The sequence below is a fragment of the Saccostrea echinata genome, unplaced genomic scaffold, assembly GCF_033153115.1.
Source record: "Saccostrea echinata isolate AGI-Se365-2 ecotype Australia unplaced genomic scaffold, CSIRO_AGI_Sech_v1 ptg000054l, whole genome shotgun sequence".
Classification (NCBI taxonomy): domain Eukaryota; kingdom Metazoa; phylum Mollusca; class Bivalvia; order Ostreida; family Ostreidae; genus Saccostrea; species Saccostrea echinata.
The window spans coordinates 46,840,496-46,852,390 of NW_026889803.1; the positions used below are offsets into that span (position 1 = coordinate 46,840,496).

The following is an 11,895-nucleotide window of genomic DNA, read 5'->3' on the forward strand; positions in this document are numbered from 1 at the left end:
AAAAAATTATGTTAGAGTATGAAGAAATGATCAGCATTTTTGCCCTCTTTGGTATGTGTATGCTACTTCTAGACAAATAATTACAATCTTTGTGAGATTTTCTGTAAATTTTGGAGATTTTACATAGTATATGTTAATGTTTGATGAAATATCAAGGAGAATTTTGTTATAATTGAGATTTAATTTTTCACCTTCGTATTTGTCACACCATCGGCATTTTGCTCGCTCATCTTCTTAAATTGCATTTTATGTTTGATGAATGCTGAACTCTGCCACACATAGCCTATTAAAATATCTAAATACTAATCAGCATGTTTTTTAGAGTGAAAACTTAATTGCAACCATCTTTTATCTCAGTGAGACAGACATTCTGCACTGTGGTTGTTGAAATACGAAAAAAAAAAATTAATTAAAATATTTCATACAATAGCAAATTGATTTAATAATTTTACACCAAATTCAATTTGAAAACAAGATCTGGGGAATGGTCATCTAGAAGTATGGATTTTAAATGGCAGATACTATAAATTGTAATTGAGAAACACTATCTTTAATTCCTCTTTCCAATTCCTGAGAGATATAGATAACACCTGCTTGATCAGAGATGGTTAAGGCAGTCTACTTACATTGAATTCAGTAACAAATGTAACTGGACAGAAGTAATTTGGCACTTATCAAAGTGCTCTTTGCATGTCCATGCAACTGAACTTATTGAAACTTCATGGCTTAGATCAATACTCGCATGGAACAAATAGATTTACACTTTCTGCTGTGTTGATGCAAGTCTGCATTTTTGTATACAATTTCATATTTATGTAATTATTGTTATACATGGGTAATCAAAGATTACAGAGCTTAACTCAACGAATTTTGTCTTCAAGTAATGCAAAGTCCCACACTTGAAACTAATTATCTAGTAGACAAGTGTGCATCCCTAGATGCAACATTTATGCAATTTTGGTCTGACAGGGCTTTTAGTTACTTAGGAATGGACTAATCTATAAACTTTAAACTAGTCACTCATCCAGAAAATGTAAGTCAAATCCAGCATCTGAAGCAAGTTTGAGGGTGTTCATCCCTTGATGCATCACCCATGCAAGTTAAGTTCAGATAGGCCTTATAGTTTTTTGGTAATGGACCTGCTAAATTAACTTTAACCTAATTACTCATCTGGAAAATGTAGGTCAAATTCAGCATCTGAAGCAACTCTGGTAGTGTGCATCAATAAATGTATCTTCAGTGCAAAGTTGGTTAGCATAGGGCTTATAGTCACTTTAGAAAGAAACTGCTCCAAAAACTTTAACCTAGTCACTCATCTGGTAGTGCTTAACACCTTCCATCAAAAAAAGGGACAAAAATCATGAATGCTGCATATCCTCTGTGAAAATTGTTGCATATCCTCTATCAGAAATATGGAAGGAAAATCACAAATGATCAGTACCCTAAGTCAATTGGTAAGGTTTGAGGCTGACTGGACTTAAGGGAAAGAAATTATGCACCGAACAAAGATTTTAAACAGAGAGGCTATTTTTGAAGTTGACCCTTGACCTAGAAACTTTGTTCAAGGTCACTGCACATCCACATCCACTGACAAGTGGCACTCTGTGAGTGAAGTATGAGCCACATTGGACCAAGGGGAGAGAAGTTATGCTCTGGACAAGGACTTTTCATATAATTCTGCTATGACCTTAACCTTAAACCTGAAACATGGTTCAAGGTCACTGCACACCCTTTACCCAAAGACATTCTGTGGGTGAAGTATGAGCCAGATTGGGCCAAGGATAGAGAAGATATGCTCCAGACAAGGATCTAAACAGAGAGGCTATTTTTGACCTTGACCCTTGACCTAAAAACTTCATTCAAGGTCACTGCATATTCATTGACCAGTGGCACTCTGTGAGTGAAGTATGAGCCGTATTGGACCAAGAGCAGAGAAGATATGCTCTGGGCAAGGATTTTTCATATAGTTCTGCTATGACCTTGACCTTAGACCTAGAAACATGGTTCAAGGTCAATGCACACCCTTTACCCAAAGACACTCTGTGGGTGAAGTATGAGTCAGATTGGGCCAAGGAGAGAGAAGATATGCTCCGGACAAGAGATCTCGGACGGACAGGCGGACGGACGGACAGACTGATCACTTTAGGGCACCCGCAGAGTGGGGCCCTAATTATCCTTTACCTCATTACTTCATACCCTATCTTCACATTAGATGAATGATCCCTTATTGTAGCCCTACAATCCCCATGGGCCATAATTTGAAAAAAAAATTTGAATCTGCATTGTCTGAGAATGCTCTCATATTGTTACCACTTATCATGGCCTGCTTTTCAGTTCGAGAGAAGATTTTTCCGACATATTCCTAAATAAAGCTTTTATTCTTCAAGAATATTGCCACTCCAACTCTACCCTGGAGATATATTCAAACTGTACTACTTGAGGATGCTTGCATATTATTTAATATCACTTCTAGTCCTGATGTTAATGATGTCTTGGTTTAAAAGATGTGTGAAAGTCGGTCAATATATGGGGTCTCACTTGCTCAGTGGTTAGAGCCACGGTACATGTATGCCAAAGACCCTGGGTTGAGTCCCTCTTGAAACTTGATTTTTCACCACCTGTTACATTTGGCACCCAATATGATAAGCATATTTTTAAAAAAAAAAATCATGAATTTTCCTGTATATTCCTCTATGAGATCTTTCATATGCACCTACCATCCCAGGCATGATCTGAATAGAGTTGAATCCATACTACTGGTACCTGATGATGTTTGCAAATCAATATGACTAATTGTGGCTCTGCTATTTCTTGATATATTTTTTTTCTTAAATATGTAACAGGAAAGGAGAAAAATCGGACAGACCAGACAGGGATTCAAACCCGGGCCCCCTGAATCTCCAGTCAGAAGCTTTACCAACTGAGCTATTGAACCCACCTGACCTCCACAAATATTTCTACTAGTAGATTAATGTAAAAATATTCTTTTGGATGTTTTCAACAGTTTAAATTTTTCCAAGGTAAGGGACTGACATAGGGCTGGTGATTCATAACCAGTTTCTTTTGTGCTAAGCAGATGAGGATCATAGAGTCAGAGACTCCCCATGGAAGGGACACCAGATCATCAGAGGTCTATTACTTCAACTCTAAGACATAAGGTGCTTTAATTAATTAAGGTGTTCAATTCCTAATTGGACAAAATTCTCTATCTTTAAATATCAGTCTGATATAAAATTCATCTAAAGTAGGGATTGACATGAGGAGAGAATTTTCAAAAATGTTACTACCTCATAAAGATAATCTCCTTTTAATCAATATACCCCTGTTATCTTAAATACAGGTACTAAGAATACAAACGAATGTTGTAGTGAAAAAAAAGTAATTTAATTATTATTAGGAATAACACTACAGTTAAACTACTGGATAATGACTCCCATCATCAGTTTGATTAAGTGCATCAGAGTTAACAATTTATGGGAGAAGAGACTACATCGAACCATTTAATTATTAACATTTTACATTTTCAGGGAGGATTTATCTATTGTATCTGTATTCATTTTGTGCCCTTTCTTTTACTTTTTTTTCCTGCCTTTGATTTCTACTTTTAAGACATTGGTTGTAATAAATTATCATCTTAAGCACCATGTTTCTAACAGAAATTTTACAATCAAAATGTCGCTTTGTTAAATTAAGCTGTTTTAAATAAACAATATTGGTCTGGATATCAAATGTTCATCAAATCCATTATTCATAGTATGTAGTCTTGACATATAACTTCAGAATGAAAAGAAGGTCATTCATGAATCACAATAAAATGATGTAATCTATTTTGCTTTAAGTGTAGCATAAAATAGCTACAAAGCGATCCAGTTGTCTTCGAGAAGGTGGCAAATTGTCCAAACAGTGGCCAAGTTTTTTGAATCAAAGGTGATTGTCAATGTGAATTGTTCTACAGGAGAGCTGTCTTAGGGGTGACTTGTCCAGCATTGCAGTGCACGTGCAAGCTGATTTTACAACATATTATCTGGTTATTTATTATTTCCTTAGTTTATATATTCAGTGTGGACCATGAGGTTCATAAACCCCAGACTGAAGTTTAATAATTGACTGTAAAGAAGATTAAACTCCCCATCCCCACCCTAACAATAATTCACTGACATTGTATCTACTTATTTAGTTTACTGAATGTCTCCCATGCATATATCATAACTGAACAAAACCAGATATCTATAGACATGATGACTACTTAGAAATGTAAAGTTAATTCAGTTGAAACACATATTATCAACTAACATACATAACTTTGTTGGATAGTTATTATTATACTTGTACAAAGTGGTCATCTAATGATTCATCATTAGTTATCATACATGTAGATACTGATATAGGATATATTAATGAGTATTAGTCAAAAGGGAATCCTTCTATAACCACAAAATATGATGAAAAACTGCTGTTAATTCATAATTAATTGCAGAGAATTTTAATTTAATAAACACTTATCACCTATTTAGAAAAAATCACCAGTAGTCCTAAATTATATGAAAAAAGGTCAGTGCTTTTAAGTATTGTAAACACAATAGAGGAAATTCGCGTCACAACTTTGTTTCGAATTAGCATTAGACTTGTGTGATCAATATTTAAATTTATTCGTGCTTACAATTAACTTATCGCTAATAAAAAAAGGTAATTATTCTTATTTTATCTTTTAAAACACTGTCTTACTTACAATAAATCGACTTTACAAATCATAATACATGCCGATTCCGGATTCGTATGCGGTTGCCTACTGCCTATAGTCTGTCCCACGACCGGAACGTCACTACTTTTTGCAAGATATCTCAAAATATATAAATACCTTGGCTTTCAACCTAGGTTTGATCGGTAGATTGATTTTTTTCCAAACTTCCTGCATTTATACGAACCCTCGAGGTCAACCAGTGTATTGACACGGCGGTAAATTCAAAGTCTACGGGGATTTAACATTGTCAAAATGGCAGCCACTTCGGAAGGGGATCCATCATTATTCGTAATTTTCCGTACATTGCCGTCAGTGAGGCAATGACGTCACGCAAGTTCGGGAATCCTCTGTGCTTATCGACGTCCAAAAAACTATAAAGCCCGAAACTTGCCAAGTATATATATAGGAGAAATTACGTCTTCGACAAAACTTTCATACCCAGGGCCAGACAGAATTTCACAGAAGGGATCAAAGATTTTTAAAAACAGCTAGCCTATACACTGCATGAAGAAAAGAGGTATGTCTCAGTTCATATCTCATAAGATTGTAATTATCATGTTAAAAACAATCGAGGCAACTGCAAATTTAGCTCAAGTGACATGACTGCTTTTATTGCCAAAACGTGGAGTCCTAACTTCTAATAAGCGTAGTCATATTATTAAGATTATTAAAATTAATTGCTGCTTTACCTTACTCCTTAGCCTTCCACATAAATCCAACTCCCTAGATCCCTAGCTATAGTTTGTTATAAACACGGTCAAAAGAAGAATCGTATTACTTCTATGTGAACAATTGATGTCCGTAACTGCACAGTATATCCTGTTTTTGTTAGACTTTCAACACTTTAAACACATAAATCCACAATCAATATTATATTTTGAATCTCGGTGCAAAACAACAATTGTTGTCTGCATCAAACTACGTCACCAATGGAATTTGACCTTGCCCTTCGAAAACTTCCTGTAATATCGGCATTAGGTAAATTCAGGCCCTTGGATATATTTTTAGTGTTTCCACAAATATAACAGAATGCCAAAAATTAAATACTCAATCCTACACACAAAAACTACATAACACAAGTGTAAAAGATTATACTACTTTTTTATTTTAATTTTTCCTTTTCTTTTTTCATCATCTTATTTTTTTCTTTTGGTAGAAAGTTCAATAGTTTTACATTAAAAAAAAAAGGTTATACATGCATATATATTGACACTTTCAATACAAGTCAGAGCCAGCTGCTAGTTTGATTCTCATATAATAAAAAAAAAATTATTCATAAAAACAATAGATAAAATTTTTTAAACAAGAATTTAATTGCAGGATACCAAAATAGCTACCTGGTGAAGGCACAATATAGACAAGCACAAACAAACAAGTACATAAAATAAATTCAGCCATAAGTAGCTGCAGATACATCCTAAGTAATTTTTGCTATATGGACTGTAGATACATGAGCAGTCTGGGCAGCTTAGTTGTTAAAATACCTCATTAGTATACAAGCATTTGTAATGCAGAGGTCCTGGGTTTGATTCCCAGCCAAGCAAAATTTTTTTCCTCATGTATTTGTAAATTTTCAAAGTATGTTTATTCATTATTCCATTCCCTGGTACATATGGCTTCCTGATATACATTTTTTTTCTAAATTGCATAATACCATGGAATCATTTTAATTTGTGGAGGTCAGTGATTGTGGGCAGGCATATAGTTTTGCTGTTTTGTGGACAGGACTTATTAAATAAGGTTAAACAAAATACAATCAAAGGAATTAATGGATTGATTAAAATGTTAAAATAAGCATTTGTGGAAATATAAATTTATGGGTATGGCTGATCCATGTGATAAAATCCAAGAATGTTGGTCCCCCACAAACAATGATGATTCCACAGTAGATGTCAATCAGTTTTTGTAAGCTACCTGTCTGAAATGGGCAAAGTAATTAATCATACTCAGATAATTGTTTTCAAAATTTTATTACTGCTTGTTTAACAGCTAGATACAGGTATATGTTTTTTTAAAATTATCAAATAGAATTGCTTCAAACTTTAAACACATTTAGTGAGATTACAGGAAATATTGCAAATGATTAATGAATTGTCTTTCCTTTATTTAAAGATATCAGATCAAATTTAGAAGAATAAATGATTATGAAAATTGAGTGCCCAATGCTGCTGGTGTCCATGCTTTTGAAAAAAGAAGTAATGACTCAGAATCCATAGTGAGAAACAAGTCATGAATGAAGATTGAGAAAGAGTGTTTATGTTTGTCTCCACTAAAACTTCTGTGGTAAATGGTTGGTGTCTGGCTCATCCAATGATCAACCCATTGGCAGACTACCAGGTAATCCTTCATTCAGCCAATATACTTTGAGCCTGAAAAAAAAGATGAAACACATTTTAATCCATCATAAAGATTCTGGTGCATGAAAAATACTTTTAACTCTGTGCAAAGTGAAATTTAAAGGAATAATGAAAATTCAAATGATTATACTTGAACTTGCATTGTATGTTAACATGAATTGATACATATTAAAAAATGCATGTTTATAGTCAATTTTCAATTTCAGGTTCCAACCTGAAGAATACATGGGAAGAGTAAAACCTTTTTCATTTAAATAAATACTTACTAGCTATAGTCTAGAAGAATGTCCTGAAACCTGAATGTTTAGTCCACCATCAGATGAATTTCAATCACATTATTCTGAAAAATTGAGTAGATAGTTTTCTACATGCATGCAAGTCTTAAAGTCACACTGTCTTGTCATAATAACTTTGCACCCCATTTAATTATACCTTCAAAAATGTTATTTAGTAATTAATAAAGGCATCATCAAATATTTTTGCTTTGGTTATTATTACATTTCTTTGATCAATGATTTGTCTTTTTAGCTCACCTGAGCCGAAGGCTCAAGTGAGCTTTTCTGATCAAAATTTGTCCGTTGTCTGTCGGCGTCGTCAGCATCGTTGTTGTCGTAAACTTTTCACATTTTCATCTTCTTCTCCAGAACTACTGGGCCAATTTCAATCAAACTTGGCACAAAGTATCCTTGGGTGAAGGGGTTTCAAGTTTGTTCAAATGAAGGGCCACGCCCTCCTCCAAGGGGAGATAATTACGAAATAGCAAAAAATTAATGGCATTATTGAAAAATCTTCTTCTCAAGAACCAGTGGGCCAGGAAAGATGAAACTCATGTGGAACTATTGTCAGGTAGTGTAGATTCAAGTTTTTTCGAATCATGACCCCCGGGGATAGGGTGGGGCCACAATGGACGATCAAAGTTTTACATAGGAATATATAGGAAAAATCTTCAAAAATCTTCTTCTCAAGAACAGCAAAGCTATGATTGGTCATATTCATTTGGAAGCATCCTCAGGTGGTGTAGATTCAAGTTTGTACAAATCATGACCCCCGGGGATAGGGTGGGGCCACAATGGACGATCAAAGTTTTACATAGGAATATATAGGAAAAATCTTCAAAAATCTTCTTCTCAAGAACAGCAAAGCTATGATTGGTCATATTCATTTGGAAGCATCCTCAGGTGGTGTAGATTCAAGTTTGTACAAATCATGACCCCCGGGGATAGGGTGGGGCCACAATGGACGATCAAAGTTTTACATAGGAATATATAGGAAAAATCTTCAAAAATCTTCTTCTCAAGAACAGCAAAGCTATGATTGGTCATATTCATTTGGAAGCATCCTCAGGTGGTGTAGATTCAAGTTTGTACAAATCATGACCCCCGGGGGTAGGGTGGGGCCACATTGGATGATCAAAGTTTTACATAGGAATATATAGGAAAAATCTTCAAAAATCTTCTTCTCAAGAACAGCAAAGCTATGATTGGTCATATTTATATGGAAGCATCCTCAGGTGGTGTAGATTCAAGTTTGTTCAAATCATGACCCCCAGGGGTAGGGTGGGGCCAAAATGGACGATCAATGTTTAACATAGGTGTACATAGGAAAAATCTTCAAAAATCTTCTTCTCAAAAACAGCAAAGCTATGATTGGTCATATTTACATGGAAGCATCCTCAGGTGGTGTAGATTCAAGTTTGTACAAATCATGACCCCTGGGGGTTGGGTGGGGCCACATTGGACGATCAAAGTTTTACATAGGAATATATATAGGAAAAATCTTTAAAAATCTCAAGAACAGCAAAGCCACGGTTTGTCATATTTATGTGGAAGCATCCTCAGATAGTGTAGATTCAAGTTTGTTCAAATCATGAACCCCCCCCCCCCCCCCACTCCCTTTTTAGGAATAGGCCACTTATGCATTTAAGCTTTTCAATACTAAACTGATTTTTCCTTTTTTCCTAGCCACAGTGCTCAGGTGAGCGATGTGGCCCTTGGGCCTCTTGTAAATAGTTAGGACTGCAATAGGAAGATAAAACTGAAAACAAGAGGCCCATGGGCCACAACGCTCACCTGAGTAACTCTGGCCTTGATGTTTTTCACCTGATTTCTCCCCTCCCCCCCCCCCTTGTAGTACATATTGTGGCCCCTCTCTTACCCAGGGGTCATGATTTGAACAAACTTGAATCTACACAACCTGACAATAATTCCACATGAGTTTCATCTTTTCTGGCACATTGGTTCTTGAGGAGAAGATTTTTCAATAATGCCATTAATTTTTTGCTATTTCTTAATTACCTCCCCTTGGAGGAGGGAGTGGCCCTTCATTTGAATAAACTTGAATCCCCTTTACCCAAGGATACTTTCTGCCAAGTTTGATTGAAATTGGCCCAGCAGTTTTGGAGGAGAAGATGAAAATGTGAAAAGTTTACGACAACGCCGACAGACAACGGACAAATTTCGATCAGAAAAGCTCACTTGAGCCTTCGGCTCAGGTGAGCTAAAAATAATTATTTCTAGCCCTGCAAAAATGTTCTGAATTTAGAAGTTAAAATTTTTGGTGAATAAAAAAATATTTACATAACTCTCTTTCATAGTAGGTTTCCCGGCAGAAAATATATTATGCTATGGATACAATTACCATAAATTTTTTATTACAATAGAAAAACTATTCCTTCATATGGGTGTTAAAAGATCTGTCTATATGAATATTGTTGCACTAAACTATTGCAAACAAAAAATTGCATATACCAGTGAATAGAGTTTTGAAAAAGAAATACTCAGATGAGACCCTACAGTATACTAGGAAACAGATTTTTCAAATTAAGTCCACATTTGAGCAGTATGGGAACTTTGAGACAAAATAAAGCTGCTGCCTGAGAAACACAACACAGCAATTTGGAACACTGAATGTGGCACATGGCATTAATTGGAAAATTGCCTCTGATGTCAAATTTTTTTTCGGGGGGGGGGGGGGGGGGGGGGGGGAATGTCTGTATTCAGAATAAATGATTCAGTTTTATCTTTACGTTTATACTGATGAAATTATATAGACATGACTTGTTCTTTATTTTTTTTCCTTTTTCCTCTTTTGCTTATGTTTTTATTTAAACTGGAAAGCCAGGACATGATTGCTAAAACACTCTTATATTCATCTACCTAGATAGTTATTCTATACATCAATACATGTACATAAATGACCCTTAGAACTCGGTCCCATAAAATTGACAAAACTTTGGGCTAAAGGTATATTTTAGATGTTAGAACTTGTAAAAAATACACATTTTTCAGTAATTAATTAAAAAAAAATAATAATAATAATAATAATGCAAAAATTATGTGTTATATATACATGATATAGAAAACTATATTGATTCCCCAGGGTGTTGACACTACAAATAAATGTAAAAGGAAAATGCATTTTACATCATGTAGATTGTGATTCACTGTCAAAAGCATGAAATGTTGAAAAGAAAGTATAGACTTTCATATATTGAAAATAATGTTTTTAACCAGCTGTTATTTTCTTTATGTAATCTTGGTGTTATTTAATGCTTTTTTCCTAATTGTTTAATCAGCTGATTGTGTCATTATAACCATAAAAGTACCTTTTTACGTTTTTAAACACATGCTTCTGTATATGGGGCACTGGTTAAAATGCCAAATATACATATACTGATTATACATGTACATAAGTACCACACGTTTTGGCATATTCTTACAATTTGGAAACACTTCTTTCTTGTGTGTACATTAGGTAGTAAAACAACAACAACAAAAAATAAACAACTTACGTTTTTAAAAACACATTCTTGCATCATCATGGCCATTTCAACATCTGTATCCACAACTTGTACTGCATTATATTCGGCCGCGGACTATTTTCTCGGCGTTTATGACAAAACTCGTTATACAGTGTTAAATATATTTTAATTCAAATAAATACTCACATTATTAATAAGAACACTTTAAATTACGTCCTTTGATTTTCTCAGATTTTTTGGAATTTTACTTTGGAAAGAACGACTACTCCCTTCATAAACTGGTTCCCCGCCCCGTAATCTAGACGCTAATGGACGAGTTTACCATGTTAAATCCCCGTAGACTTTGAATTTGCCGCCGTGTTAATACACTGGTTGACCTCGAGGGTTCGTATAAATGCAGGAAGTTTGGAAAAAAATCAATCTACCGATCGAACCTAGGTTGAAAGCCAAGGTATTTATATATTTTTAGATATCTTGCAAAAAGTAGTGACGTTCCGGTCGTGGGACAGACTATAATAAAAGTTGGATGCCGATCTCGACGATTCAAAATATAATTCCTCGTACGATTCTGTTGTTGCCTTTTTTCAATAAGAAGTTATAAACTGTCTTAATATTTAATTTAATTGGTCAAATCGTCCAACTTCTCACGTAAGAGATGAAGATAAACGAAGCCCACATGCCGATCGCGATGTCAATTAAGAAATGACCATACACTTATTTTCAGGATTTTTGAAGTAAATATTGAATAATACAGAATTGTTCAAGAGTGTTATAACTTTTTTTGCTTCAAAATGTTTCATTTTAAACACCAATAACATCTATATTACGTGGTTATAACTATCTTTGGGTATAATTATAGGAGTGACGAATTGCAAGGCTACCGCTTGGGATTTCTATTTTTAGAGCGACTCTGAGTACTAGCGACAGTTTTCACTGGTACACCGGCGATATTTATGGCATATGTGTCTACCTTGATAAGTTAAGGATCAAGTTTGCAATTTTGTTCTACTTGAATGATTTTTGATGGCATTATCAAT

At 34.8% G+C, this 11,895-nt stretch overlaps 2 long non-coding RNA genes across 2 annotated transcripts; one reads left to right on the forward strand and one right to left on the reverse strand.

Annotated features, from left to right (window-relative positions):
* The first annotated feature begins 5,203 nt into the window (after positions 1 to 5,203).
* On the forward strand, positions 5,204 to 7,576 carry LOC133171821 (uncharacterized). Its single transcript, XR_009718876.1, has 3 exons — positions 5,204 to 5,258; positions 6,854 to 7,078; positions 7,305 to 7,576. It is a non-coding gene; the product is annotated as an uncharacterized LOC133171821 (long non-coding RNA).
* Positions 6,578 to 10,932, reverse strand: LOC133171820 (uncharacterized). The gene is made up of 3 exons (XR_009718875.1): positions 10,889 to 10,932; positions 7,365 to 7,438; positions 6,578 to 7,110 (listed from the first exon to the last, which is right to left on the reverse strand). It is a non-coding gene; the product is annotated as an uncharacterized LOC133171820 (long non-coding RNA).
* Positions 10,933 to 11,895: the final 963 nt, after the last annotated feature.